We start from the raw sequence: 14,575 nt of genomic DNA on the forward strand, positions 1-14,575 counted from the left end.
CTTAAAAATAAATCACCTCTAATTCTTCTAAGTGAAATCAATCAAAAACCTGTAAAAAATGGACTGGTTGTTTGGTCGATTCTGGCAGAAAAGTAAACAGCACTTCAGCTTTTCTCCGCCATTAAGGCCTAAATGGCCTAGAAAGTAAATCAATATTTCTAGTCAGCCTTCTGGCTATTGTTTAGCCAGTAGATATAGATTTGCTCTGGCTTACTGCACTCCTCCGGGACTAACCTATAATCCTCTGAGAGGAATAATAAGTTCGTTATATAGTTCAGCTCTCTGTTGTACATTTAAATGGACCACATCCATCAGTGGCCCTTGTTAAAGTTAAAGGATGAGGGCATCCCATTCTACTCTCTCTATAGTGAAACACTTCCAACGTAGTGAAGGGGACTTTATAACTTAAAGTTGTACTGGTTGGCAAATGACCTAAAAACCGTGAGGGTACAGGCAGTAACACTAGTGTGGGGAGGCATATGTCACTGCTGTTTTAAGACAGAAAATACTACTTGCCCATTTCTGAGCCTACTGTGATATACTTATAAAGTACATGCTATAGAATCTTCATTATTCCCCTTAATCCTTCTCTAATATTTCTATTTAAATACTGCCGTGATTCCAAAAAGTAAAAGCTAATCAGATCTTCCTTCTCGTTTGCTGCTACAAACCAAAATGCCTCCCTGTGTCCATGTCAACAAATGGAAATCTCTCATATGCCTATTAATTTTATTTTAATAATTTGCTATAATAACTTCATAATAAAGTTCTTGAGGATTTTGGAAGGAATCTTAGGGAAAAGATAATTCCTTGGAGGAATTAAGTTTCACTTGCCTTTTCAACTTGAACTGAAATTCTCTTTTGAGTACCATCCATGTTTCCTGGTTTAATATGAGAAAGTTTTAATGAAGGAATAATTTTTCTTTGAACTATTTTATACACTTAATTCTTATGTCATTTTATTGATTTCTTGATAAGAACGACAAAGAGATGATTTATGATCATTTGAAACTTTTAAATGTAGATATTTATAGTGCACAATGCATTTCTTCAACAAAACAACCACCATCACAACAACAAACGAAAGAAATCTGGAGTTATTTTTCATGCATTCAAGAGTCATAGGTGTCTCTGATTACAACTTTGTCTGTATTTCATTCCGAGATCTGTTTCACAATTTTACTTAAGTAAAATTATCACAACAGAATTGAGAAAGGAAAATATAATTCAGTACGATACCACAACAGAGTTTAGAAGATGGAATATGTATGCAAAATATGCTCATTTAAAAAAGAAAGTGATTTATTCACTAATATTGGTTTAGAATAGGTAAAATTACTTGTTCTGTGAAGAGATTTTTGCTATTGCCTTCTTTAAGGACTCAGCTCATGAATTTCTGGAAAGTTTATTTTAGCTTTAAATAAATTAGATCTTAAATTAGAGAAAATTTAATTCTCTGGAAATTTGTCACTGGGAAAAACTAATTCAAGAAAAATCAACATAAAACCAGTGTATATTCATTTTGACAATTTATTAACTCTATTTGCTAGAGATATTTTGTGATTAAAATTAAGTAACAATATTGTATTAATTCGCTTTTAAGAATTCAATGAAAAATTAATTTTGTGTTGAAATATATAGTTTTATCTTTTTTTTTTTTGCTGCATTTTGAATAAGTCTATGGTGAGAGTCTGACTGAGTCAGATTTTGACACTTGCAAATCAAGCCAACTATCTCTACCCAAGATCTTTATCTATCCTACTTGAAGAGTGAGGTTCACTTATCTAAGAAGAACATTCATATTTCTATCTCCTAATAATTATCAGTGAATGGAATACATTATGCATTAAAAACATGATTATTAAAAGAATGCATAACTGAATTAGTAAGTAAATGAATGTATAAAAATATAAATTAACATTATTATTTTGTTTCTGCAGCAGACGCTTAGACCATTTATCAGTGGATAACTCGGGTCTCACCAGGGTACTGACAACCATTATCAGAGTAAAATCACTGAGTGAAGCAGATTTGGTGCTTTTGTCTTCACGTAGGGAGTGGAGAATGGTTGAAAAGATATAATTCTGGTCAAATCCTACTGGAAATTCCAAATTCCTTTGACAAATGTGGTTCTGATACACAATTACAACAAATAAAATAAGAATTCAAGGATATTTGATTGGTCACATGTAACGAACTGAGAACATTTATTTAAAACGGCAAAATAATTTTGAGGTAAAAATATCCCTAATATTTCCCACTTAGGAGATAAAACTTCTACAGAAATATCTCTACCCTAGGTCAAAAGTATTTTAGGAAAAGAATAGGCAAGCCACAGCTTACAGGGCAAAACAGGGCTTTTTCTGTATATCCTGTACATTTGTAATTGATTTGATAACAAGGAACACCAACTTTGAAACACAATTAAGCAAAATGTCACTCCCTCAAAACAGAAATCTATTCTTCTCATTAGTAAACATGTATTACAAAAATAAGCACTCAATATTATATTTTTAATGTTATCAATAAAATGTATAGAAATTTATTTTCCTGTTATGTAATAATCAATATAATATTCTTAATTTTGGATTTTGGCCTGCAGAAACTAAATATTTACTATTTGGCTTTTACAGAAAAATTCCCCTATCTCTGCTCTTTTCCAGGGTGTTGCATTAATTTCTAAAGATCATAAAAAATCTACATTGCTAATGTAGCTGATACAATATCTTTAGGTCTTTATCTTTTCTTCCTTCCTTTCAACATTTATTTCACTATCTTATTGGTCCACCAGTTGCTTATGGGGCAGCCAAGAATAATATTTTTATAGTTTCAAATGACATAATTGTTTCTAAATCAGGACAAGAAACTCTGTGTCTATTTAGCTTCAGAAAAACTGTAAGCAAACTCTCTGAAATATTTTTTTTCTGAACTGATTTTTACTATGAAGATTGTAAACATTACCTTAGAGTATATGACTAAGAATAACATAAGTCTAATAACACAGGCAAAAAGACAGAGTAGACTATAGATACAACTGTATGCTGAATTAAAAAAAAAAAAAGTACTTGTAAAGTTCAGTTCATTTCTTTTTTTATCTTAAATAGAAAAAAAATTGACCTTTTTTCATTTAACTCGTGGTTGTATCTAAAAATCAGGGATGGCAAAGAAGATCAATTAGGTCATTTAGTTCCTTTCCAAGGTTCCAATTTTCTCATTCAGCATAATAACTTTGGCCTGTCCAAATTTAAGTGACTAAAAAGATGAGTTTCCACAACTTAACTTGGGAGATATTTCTATATCAAATTCATTTATACCAAAGCATCATTAAAGATTTTGCTATTAGGATTATACTAAATGTTCTCTGCTTAATTGCATCTCATTTGTCCTTTATTCCCCTTGGCTAGCCAAAGTAAACTATTTTTTTTTTTTTTAATTTGACTAGATTTATCTTAGACCAGCTAGTCCACATATATTATTGATAGAGAATATATTGTTAATTGTTTCTGTTTATTGGTTGTGCTGTTGCTTAAATATGTTTTCTTTTGCTCAAACTACTGCAGAAAGAAGACCCCTCTGTAATAAATATTACCACATTTTATAGGAAAAAAATTAAATTCTGCAAGGATTCCAGTTGCTTATATACAACCCTTTCTGGTTTCATTTATCAACACGTCAAATCATGAACACCCATAAAACTCACTATACATGTACTTTCTTCCTGATATCCATTTCCCCATCAATGCTCATATTTTGATTTTCTGAAACCTCAATCACATTAAGCTTTTCTTTTTCTGCAATAAAACATGGCTGCCATACCCCTCATTGATTAAGTTTAACTTGAGAAATTCTAAGGATGCTAAGTTCAACAGCATATCTTTCTCTTCTTCCTGCCCAATTGATGGATATCCTGTAACAAAATCTTGAATCCAAAAATGAGCTGATTAAAGAAGTATTAAGAAAAATCCATATATATGACTAAGTCAATCCATCAGTGTTTTGCTCAGTCGAGTCAACTTTTTCTGTATGCAAAATATACCACTGCCAGGAGATAGTAATGAACTACGACCTCCGAGAGTGTTGCAACAGGAACTAACAAGAAGGAAACATTTGCTATTAGAGCAAATAGACTCCTAATCAACATATTATTGATCCTTCATTTTTGTCAAGGTCATTTTGTGCTTTAAAAAATGATCCTACAGTAAGGCTTTAATAGGAAAAGTGAACTAATTTGATTTAAAGAGTAAATGCTATTAATTATGAAAGACGGTCAATAAAAAGCTTGTTCTTCCAAACGTAAAGGCAAATTTTACAGTGCCTTTGATTTATGGTAATGAATACAATGATAAAATATTTTCACTAGTATCTCTTAGTCACTCTCATCCCATCTTTTGTTCTTTTTCTTGGTCACATGTTAGAAAAATTCTTAAAATAATCTTTGGTATAAATACATCTTTATAATTTTATTACTATGGTATAAATACATCTTTATAATTTTATTACTATGCTTTTTATTTTCAATAGTTAAATAATATGTCACTATTATTTCTGAAATGAATGTAAGAAAACAAAACAATCCCATTTTATACTTAAAGACTTAGGTAAAAAATTTAAAATAGCTTATTAAAATTATTGATATTAAAACAATATACAGTGATGATTTTTAAAAGTTTTAGCATTCTAAACTCCAGATAGGTAAAAACATTTTAGAAAACCACCATGTCCAAAAAATATCCTACCATGTGTACAAATATGTACCTTACCATGTATATAAATATGCACCAATATCAAATGCGCAATATTTTAGATTCTGGGATCTGTTAAGGTTATTTAACTTATCATTATCATTTACATTAATTTATCTGAAAGAAAAAGACATATGTTGTTTAACTGATAATAAAATAAACCCAGTGAATTTAAGATAAGTAACATCCTTGAGCACATATATATAACCTTTGAATTCCTAGTTTCTCCAAGAAAAAAAGTAAATATTTTTCTCCTAAAAAAATGAGTTCATCATAAGCAATGCAGGCTACTCCATATATCACTTTAATAACGTAAAATTTCTTGGTTATAAAATATGCATTTGAAGAACTACCTTCAATATAAGTCTTCCCATTGTGAGTCATCAATATGTGAATTGAAGTTTGTTCTCCTGGACTGTAATTATGTGATATGTCATTGAAGAATGGCAGAGCAGGTCGACCTTACATGTCTGTAAGGATGTTATTTTCTTCTTTTTATAAAAGAGTGAGTTTATTGGCTAGGAAATAATATATTTTAAATATAATAACTAAATGTAAATAAATAAAAAGTCCCAAAGTCTAGTTTGCTGACAGTTAGCTGAGAAATCCCAAATTTATTCTCAGTTTTATTAAAGATTTATTTATTTTGAAAAAGCAATTAATGGCAAGGTAAAAATATAATAATATATCTTGTAGAAAACAAAGGATACAGAAGGTTAGCTTTGCATGGTGATTAAAGGATCAAAACCTTACCTAGAACAGATATTTTAGGCCATTTATCTAACTTAGAAAATGATTTTATTTTTTAGAAAAATAAAGCATCTTGGCTTATCATAGGAATTCTATTAATTATAGATTTGTAGGTATTATTAGTTAAACTTTACATATTGAGATTTAATGTCAAGATGATATCCAAGCTCAACTCAAAGCAGGAAGAACCCCAGCTCTCTGTGACCAGAAATCAAAAGGCTGTTATGAAATTTCATTTGTTGATGGCGCTTCTTCAAATAGCATAATATTCAACAACCTTGATGAATGTAGCTCCAAGCAGATAGCATATTTAAGTACTGTGTTTTAAATTGTTTCTGGTTACATTTCATACTAGAGTGACATTATGCTGTAATCCACACCCAGTGCTCTCATATGGGAAGCTGCCATGTTATGAAAATAACCAGGACCAGAACAAAAACATACAGGTTTTTCACTGAATAAAAGAGGCAGAATATGTAGCCCTATTCTTTATATTTGACTGCTTCAGAAGAGGGAGAATTCCCAACTTTGTACTGGGCTAAAAATTTATCTACTAATTTACATGCCTTATTACAAAAATTATGTTATATGGAAATATTAAAGGGATAAAATTTTCTGGACAACGAACTTTTCAAGTTTTTTCTTTATTTACATAAATAGAGTATGGAAATCTCCATCAGAGTTATATGTTTTCTTACGATCTTTGCACAGGTAGACATGACATGATTTAAGCTTCCTTGATAGATTACATTATTAGCATTAATAGTCATGCTGTATTATACAAAGAGCTGATGTTACAAATGCTATTTTTACTGGTGCAGAACTGAACTATGGACAAGAACTGTCATTGCCCTGAGCTGTGGATGTTGGCTGCCCTCAGACAGTTTAACCATAGTGTTTGGCCTGCTTTTCACTTGCAGACTTTTTGTGGGTATAGAAGTATCAGTACATATTGACACCTCTCCTCTTTTCTATTATCCAGTTCTTAGATAATAGATACTATGAGAGTATTTGCAGGTTCTATTGTAGTTAGTTGGCTCTTCATTTCTTTTCTCCTTCTAAGGTAGTGACGATCATCTCTATTTAGATTTTCCACAAGCTTTGGAGTCCAGAACCACTGTGTCCTTCTACCAATGAAACTGCTTTTCCTATTGTGCCTCTTCATTACTCACTTAGCATCACAGTCTTGTTCACCACTGCTGTCGCTACTGCTGATTTGCACCATTACCACCATGGTCCAATGGACTGTTCTTTTCTGTGTGTTCTCTCTTCATTATTCTTTTTCACTTTTGTTTGGATGTGTTTTGTTTAATGTGGCTTCTTTTATGCCTCTTAGCTTTTATATGAAAAAAAAGTGGTTTGTTCTTGTCAGCTAATCAGAGTATTTATTTATTATTTGGCTGCTTTCGTAAACCAAGTGAAATCTTTAGGTCTTCTACTTTTTTTTTCTAGATAAATTAATTATTCCTGGTTACCCCAAAATTAGACTTTGTGTTACAGGAAATGTGAGCCTTCTTTTGTGTTTATGTTCTTTCAAGATGAATGGTGGTGTAAGAACTCTGACTTCAGACAGCCAAAATTTTACTGCAATCTCTGAACACTTAGCACTGATATAAACATTGGATTCACTTCAAAGAATGCTTTATGCATTGGAGAAAATGTGACATAGGCCCACAAATGCTCACCTACTGCAACTACCTAAACATCTACTTTGATCTCATTCTCTTGAATGATTTTGATCAATGATAATGACTAGTCAAAAAGATTAAAGATGGGAAAAATGAAGAAATGCCAAGTTTTATGGTATCTATTGTGAAACATTATGCTAAACCACATTTACCAATAAATAAATAGTCTCCTACATTTCCTATGCTGAGGCCTTTAAAATGTCCTTGTGAATACAAAATGAATAATTAGGAAAATAGAAAGACACCTTATTATGGGCATTAGTATGATTGGTATTAGGAGTAAAGGCATAATTCATTCAAATGACGGAGCAGCTGACAATCAATACTTTGAGCACAGATTTGCATTAGGATTTTGATGAATATACACTATCATTTTGAAAAGAAATAGTGACACAAAGCTTCAAGTACTTTCATAGAAAGGAAAACTAACTGGCATGTGTAAAAGTAAAATCTTGAACTCTGTTTTTATCATTTTGTTCTTCTCAAATGAGCAAATCATCTAGAAGACTAAAGAGCTTGGTAGTAATTTACTTCTGGTGAGCTAAAATGAGGGTGTAGCCAGAATAGTGGTTAGAAACACATCATGGGAATGGAATCGCAGTGAACAGTGGTTGGCATTTATTGTCTGGAGTCATCTATGAAGTAATGTGAGCTCAGATTCTAACTCATAACCTATGATTGAAAAAATTGCAGGAACAAAAGTGAAGCAAAGTACTGGTCTGCAGACCATGATTTTGAAAGTTATTACGGTTTTCTAGTTGGTTGTCAATGGTGGGCCTGGTCTGATGCTAGGGAAGAAGATCTAGAGTCTACTTGAGTACAACTTAAGCAAGTCATCTCGAGATGAGACATGTCTACATATTCTGCACCTCTGAGAATCATATTTACGCCTGGTGGACATACGGAAAGATATGGTGAAGTTAGTAAGAAACTTGGAATCAAGAGAGGAGTCTATGAGTTTTCTCCGTAATTTAGAAAACATAGAAATCTGAATAAACCTTTTAACTTTGCTAAGCCTCATTTTTTTTACTGGCAAATTGGAGTATGATTATTATTACCACCATTACTATTCCTAAAATAAAAGTGGCCTGAAGCTTTTGAGAATATACTGAGACTATATTTAAAAGCACTTTAGTATATAAAGCAATAAATTAGTATCTATTATTATAAGTAATAAGAATAATTAAATACCCACAACCTTTTTGGAGATGAATCTAATTATGGGGAAAAAAAAAAACAAGAATTTACCATCTATACCTAAGTGGTGAGTTCTTTAATTCTTATCTATAAATGTATTTAGTGCCATAAACCTAAATATTGAGACTAATGTATTTATCTCATTAAATTCAGAATAATTATATTTTATTATCAACACAAGATTACTCTCAGTACCTTTAATTTTGAAAAAAGATATTTCTATACTAGAAATAAAGATGATATGTAGAATCCATTTTGAACCACACTATAACTTTAATTCTATAACGAAGTACTAAGGTTTTAAAAAAAGTGAACTGATTATCATGTACAGTGATTGTCCTATATATTTACTTCCATGAAAAAGTGAGATTTGATTTTGGCCCACAAAAAAAAAGAAAACTTAGAGCTGATTGTGCTTTAATTGAGTCAGAATATGGGATGACATCCAAATTATGTGTTTCTAGAATGGCAAAGAAATCTACTTCAACAGGGTGTTCTTTGAAAAGGCATTTCTCTTGAAGTTCTCAAAACGAGACAGAACAGGGAACGGACTATTCTGAAGCCTTTGAAACTAATAAAATGAAAATTTTAAACCATCCTCATAGACTGCCAGATGTCTTGCCCTTTTGATAGGACAGATACATCAAGACAATATTAACAAAATAATTAGATTATTATGAAAACCACCATTAATTTTGGCAAGAACAATAGAATTTCTTTTCCAAGTATTTTAAGGGAAGTTCTGTACAAGTATTTTATAGACTATCAGAAAAAACCCTAACATTTGTACACTGAACTGGATGTAAAAATAGTTTTCTAAGAATCCATTTTGAAGTACCACATAACTCTTTTCAATTAATTGTGAATCTAAGATGAAAACATCCTTTATGGTCTCCCTTAGAGTCAGAACCATGATTTTACATCCTTCTGACCCTCAGTAATGCCAAACATAATGCATATTCAATAAATAGAATAACTCACAAATTTCTTTGCATTATGTTTAATAATCTGTTACTCTTAGAGAAGTTAAGCAGTAACTCCTTAGAGAAATCACCCAACTAATCCAATCAAAATTAGAATATTTCAGGCCTCTTCTGATGTTTCTACACTGGCCAAGTACAAGCATACACTCTGGCATTTGGACAAATACTGATGCCTGTACAGAAAGCACCATATTCTCTAGAGATCTGGCAAGTAACTGACTTCATCTTGCCAATGTAGAAATAGCATTAGAGCAAGACTAATTGCTGGAAAGCCTGTTCAGAAAGATTTGTCATTCAGGATGGTAAAAATAATCTCACTTTTCAGAGTACATTCAAACTTTTTTCTTAATTTCCAGTATTTAATAGAGATCAAAACATTTCCATTTCCACAAGTGAATGCATTTTATGTAATATAGCTATTTCTTTTGATTTGAGTTCAAGCAGGGAAGCTAAACTTAAAAAAAAAAAAAATTCTGTCTAGACGTACCATATTTGTCCCTTGTGTAAGAAGAAATTTATTAAGCCTGAAATGGGCTTAAGGAAGCATTCATGTGTTCCATAAATATCTTACTGCAAAGTATCAATGCTAAGAGGAAGAGTCCTCTTAGATATGCACACTTGACAATGCAATAGAGAATAAGCAGGCTAGACTGCAATGCTAAGTCTAGAGATTTAGTCAAGAGAGAGTTTCAGGGAACCAAGTCAAGGAACCAAGCTATCCTTGACTGCTTCCTAGCCCAATTTGATGGCCTGTATTAGATGTGACGTCATTTTACGTACAAAAATTACTACCAAATATGCCTGCTTATAGCAGGAGCAGCCAGTACCTCTCGTAACCTTAATTACTTGATTCTGCCAGTGACATCATCTCTAATAAAACATATTGCCCCTGATTATTTTAATTTTGGTTCAAGCTTCTGATTTTTAAGAGAATGTTTTCCCCTAAAGTTACAATCATAATCCAACATGCCTTCCATTGAGAAAGGCCAAACTGCCATAGTTTTATCTAAATGAAGTCCAGATTAAGCCAATTTCTTCACTGTCAATTATTAATGGTAATGTGAACATAGTTGTTGGGTTTCCATCATCTAGTTTTTTTTATCTACCATCCCATGAGTTCAAAAAAGCTTATCTATCATTTTTAACACAAGAGAGCCAACATAACCACAGTAAATAAAAGAGAAACATGTTATGATGTTAAGCCATGTGCACTGCTTGGCATTCATTCAGTTCACTGTAGCTGAAAAAATAACTGTGAGGCTCCATATCCCATTAACACAGTGTTAATTATTGTCATTGTCTCATCAGTGGTTTGTTTATGACAGCTCTGGCTGACAGGAATAGTGGGATGTTCTGTCAAGGCCATCACCTGATGAGATTTTTATTGGCAAAAGATCTTTCTTTCCTTTACTCAACTATGTTAGGGGAATGAGTGCTTCATTAACTCCAAACATAATCACTTTCATTAGGCCAGTTTTCAAATGTTTCAAATAATTGGTATAGCAGTTCTTTTCTAGGATTATAGTTAACTAATTCACTCTCTAGAAATGATGGAGACTCTTCAATCTTTCTTAGCTCAAAAGAATTCCACTCATGGCAGTGAAAAGGAAATACTTACCTAGGGAGGCTTTTTCAATATTGATAGGTCTTTTAGTTCCCTTATGTATGACACCTGGAATAAGAGTGATTCCACTGGGGGAAAATTTTTGTCAAAGGAAAAAAAACACAATAATTTGTACACACACACACACACACACACACACACGCACACAAAATCCTATTCAATTAATATGAACCACTGCCCTTTTTCTTTTAAGGTATGTGGAAAAGACTTTTCAATCTCCCTCAATGGGTGGGGTACTTCAGATTCTTTGGCAAGGGCTGATAATTACTGCTCTCTCTTTAATTCTCTTTTTCTCTCTAGATGTAGATTACATGGAAGAAGTAGATCTATTTCATTTCCTATATGATTTTACTGTTCATTTTTCAAGAGTAAAAAGGAAGACAGTATCATTCTTACCATCAAAAATTGTCATAGTTTACCTAGTTCTGTAAGTAAAAATATTCCAAGTTAAAGTTGCTTACAATTTCAAATTTATAGAATTGTAATTTAATAATAAAGACAACACTACTACCCACATCAAATAATGGCTAATTTAACTCGAAGAATATATTTTCTTACTAACATTGTTTTTCTTTCTTACTAACTGCTTATAAAATTCTTCATGACATTGGATGTGGATTTGAATCTACAATTTAAGAATTATGTTTTTAATCATTCTGTCTCATTTGTGTCATTTGAGTCAAATTTGATGCCCTTCCTAACTTGCAATACTGTTGTGAGAATATAAAATGTCTGTCTATGACAATGTGTAAAAACAGATATCAAAATGTGAGAGGTTATTATCCATAGCACAGACTTGGGCCATAAGTAGGTATATTAAGTGATAGTTAAATTTATGTGTCAACTTGGCTAGTCTATGATGCCTAGCTGTTTGGTCAAACACCAGCCTAAATGCAGATATAATGGCATTTTTTAAAATATGATTAACACTAAATCAGTAGACTTTGAATAAAGCAGATAACCCTCCATAAATCGGTGGGCCTGGTCCAATAAGTTGAAGACCTTAAGAAAAGAGCCAGAGATCCCTGTAGAGGAAGAAATTCTGCTCTCCAGATTGCAACATAGAAATTCTGCCCTGAGTTCCCAGCATTTGGACTCATAACTGCAACACCAATTTTAGCCAAATTTGTCAGCCTGCCAGCTTGCCCTATAGATTTCTCTTGTGCCAATCCTCAAAATCCAATTGCATGAGCCAATTCCTTAAAATAAATCTCTATGTCTCCAAAAGAAAGAAAAAACACACAGACACAGACACACACACACACACACACACATATGTAATGGATGTATATATTTTATATAATCATATAATACATGCATTTTATAATATATATTATATATGTGTATATTACATATATGTGTATTATATGTGTGTAATATACATATATAATACATACATCTATATTATATATGCATATATTACATATATACACACATTTATTGTATACATCCACTCTATGGGCTATGTTTCTCTGGAGAACTCTAATTGATACTGTGTTTTTAAGGAGAAATTATATTCATTTACATACCCTTCTATAAATTGAATTTAGAATCTCTTCCTTAATAACAGAATGCCTGACATTCTGGAGTAAGGTCTCTCATTGTGTCATAATTATTTTCTGCTCCCATAGAGCATTAAGTTTCTGCCAGTTGATACCACCTCCTCCTTCCTCTAGCCTTATGCAAGCATGAAAGTAATTAATTCTCATGCTTACTTGAGTTTGGTTTGGCTTTGGCACAGCATGCTTTCCCTAGCAAACCATAATTGATTCTGAATAATTGATCAGTGACGAACATTCAATTTTCTTTATCTCCTCTTCCTCTCATTCTCTTATGATATATGTTTTCATTGGGGAACCATTTTCCACTTAAAAAAAAAAAAGCCTCAAATGCAAGGCCTTTTAGTGATCAAATCAATTTATGCTGCTTTCAGCCAATTCACATCAACTCCAATGCGACAACTCTTGAAGAACTCTTAGAGAATGCTAATTAGTGTCCCATAGAATCCATTAGTTTTCAATAAGGAAGTAAACTCCTGTAAAGACCTCAGAAACTATTTACATATGACTGCTTTGCCATCTATCTAACCACCACATTGACTTGATCTTTCGAATATCTTCTATAAGGACTGTTATTGAAACCACTAAACCCTGTATGAATCATGGACTCTGGCAGAATAAAGACATTGAAAATCAGGACCCATGATACTCATCTAAGCTTTTTAATTTGCCTAATGAGTATGTTCTTTACTTTTTCCTTATGTAAGATTATACTATCATAGCACTCTATTTATATAATTATTATAATTCCTTAGCTACCAGAATGAAATTCCTTCTTAGACAGAAGTAGAATATTGTTTTGAGAAAAGTAGTTTATAGAAAGTCCATATATTTGATCATGTCAGAGAGAAGTAAGCGGGTTTTTAGCCAAAGGCACACTTAGTGTAACATGCGAGTTGATTTAGGCATTGGATCAAAAGTAAGAGTGGATTAGGTTAGAAACTGTTGGATGCTGATATTATGAGATGCATCATACATACTCTCAGATATCTCCATTTAACCTACTGTGTCCTTCAGGTACAATGCCTTTCCTTTCTCTTCAAAGTTCTCAAACAAGAATATTATCATTATCTTCTCTTTATTGAATGGTATGCTATGTCATCCACACTTTTCTGTCTGCTGGAACCAAATGTTTAAAAGAGGAAATCAACAAATGGATTTTTTTTTCATTGTTCATTCTCCCTAAGAGCAAATTAGCATGTACACTCAACTGTTCACTCTGTTACAAATTACTCCCCAAATTATAATTCAATCCTTGTGTGTGAAATTAACATTTACTGGGTAGTCATAATGAGCCCAGTGATGGAAATAGAGCTGCTGCCTCATTCTGTAACAAAACTCCCCAATGTGGTGGTCTCCATTCACTTTTTCTATCACCTCATCCCATACTCTCACTCAACCCCATCCCTTCAGTCTTCTCCAATACCCTAAAAGTATTCTCTTCTGCTCTGCTCTTACCTTGCTCTGCCTTCACCAACATTTATTTTTCTTAAATCGCTCTTGTCTGATCATGTCAACAAATCTGCACTTCCCTGTTTTTCTTTTACATTTCTGGCTGTTCCTTCTCAGTTCTTTGTTCACTCCCCCTTCTCACCTCAGCCATTAAGTGCTAGTGTGACCCAAGCTTCAATTCAGTGCTCTGTGCCCAAGTTCTCACTCTGGATAGTCTCTGCATAGTCTCATATAGTTCCGAGGCTGAAAGCACCACATAGAACTTGATCATTCCCAGATTCATATCTAAGGTTCCAAACTCCAACAGGTCACTTTATATCACCAGTTGGATCTCATATCTAATGCATCAAAACTCAAATTATTGATTTCCACATCATAAATAAACTCCATCTCAGTTTCTCAAAACTACTAATAATTCATTATTGCACACCCGGCGGCATTAGGTATGCAAGAAAATAAAGGGAAAAAAATCCTACATGGCTTTGTCAATATCTTTATTTTAGACAACATTTTTAAAAATGAATACTGGTGAAGAGTATGAATTAAGAAATCACAAAAATCTGTCTTTTTTAAAATAAGA

At 32.4% G+C, this 14,575-nt stretch overlaps 1 protein-coding gene across 7 annotated transcripts in view; it reads right to left on the reverse strand.

The window, feature by feature from the left end:
• Positions 1–14,575, reverse strand: part of DGKB (diacylglycerol kinase beta) — a 581,858-nt gene that overhangs the window by 183,197 nt on the left and 384,086 nt on the right. The gene's annotated exons all lie outside the window — the stretch shown is intronic.

This window comes from Pteropus medius, unplaced genomic scaffold, assembly GCF_902729225.1.
Source record: "Pteropus medius unplaced genomic scaffold, Ma_sr-lr_union100, whole genome shotgun sequence".
Taxonomy (NCBI): Eukaryota; Metazoa; Chordata; class Mammalia; order Chiroptera; family Pteropodidae; genus Pteropus; species Pteropus medius.